The following is a 1,259-nucleotide window of genomic DNA, read 5'->3' as shown; positions in this document are numbered from 1 at the left end:
TTTTAAAATATCCAGTCTCTTTTAAAAATCAAATGTCTCTCAACTGTAGGCTCCAATACAATAAAAAAAAATAAATCAGCTAAATACTTTCTTATTTCAAGAGGGAAGAGCCAGGGCACAGAAACAATCTCAACAAATCAAAACCAAACTCCACCTGTAAATAACCCAGTGTCAAATGTCTGGAATCCACTCACGGTCTTCTGGACTCTTCCAAAGGACTTGGGTCAATTCTGTGGCCCTACCCTCTGCCGCACACACAGCTCCAGCTGGCTCCCCTCCACCACTGTGGCTGTTCTTGGTCATCCTATGGTCCTGGCATTTCCAAAGCACTTCTTCTGCTGTAGTTGGGCTTTTCCTGGGCTCTCTTCATGGTGCCAAGCCTCAACTTCTCTGCATGACCCCTTCAATCCTGGGGTGTCAACTGCCACAAAGGCTGCACCTTCGCCAACAGCCTATCCTGGCCTCTCACGGTGCTGAGCCTCAACTGTTCTCCGTGACCCCTTCATGCCTTCAGAACCAGTACTCTCTGGGTGATGCCTGTTATGACTCTTGTACTTGAATATTGAATATTGAATATTGTGTCTTACATTACCAAGTTTAGCTGCTAGCACAAGGTACAGCCTTGGCCACCTCTGGGACCCAGCTTCTGGGTGCTGATTCTGAGGAAACACATCCCAGAAGGTTTCACCTCATCGATGCTCGTCACCACTAATTCCCAAGTTCCAGCTGACCAAAATCAACTATTCCAGCCAAGTAAAGGTTTCACTTTAGTGGTTCTGGTCTCTTGCGAATCGCAGCAAATGTATCAGCCCCAGCTGAGCAGAACCACAGATTATTAACTCAAATAGACAGGTAGAATCTTTGCTTCGCTCTGAAACTTCACAAGCCAGGCCTGTATCCTCTGCACTGAGAGCTTCCAAGCTCCCACACAACAACCCACTCAGCACTCAAACCTCACAGAGTTTTCTAGACCAAAGTTCCAAATCCCTTCCACAATTCTCCCAAAACCATGTTCAGGTCTGTCACAGCAATACTCAACTGTCCCGGTTTCTGTTGCTGGTTAAGAAACACCAGGCATGACCAGAAGAAAGTTGGAACAGAAAGGGTTTATTGACCTTATGCTTCTACATCCATCGTCCATTACTGAAGGAAGCTAGGACAAGAATCTGACAGTGGTGTCCAGCTTTGTAAGAAAAAGAAAGGAAGGAAGGAAAGAAGGGAGGAAGGGAAGGGAAGGGAAGGGAAGGGAAGGGAAGGGA

This window comes from Mus caroli, chromosome 17, assembly GCF_900094665.2.
Source record: "Mus caroli chromosome 17, CAROLI_EIJ_v1.1, whole genome shotgun sequence".
Taxonomy (NCBI): Eukaryota; Metazoa; Chordata; class Mammalia; order Rodentia; family Muridae; genus Mus; species Mus caroli.
This window is presented reverse-complemented; position numbering follows the sequence as displayed.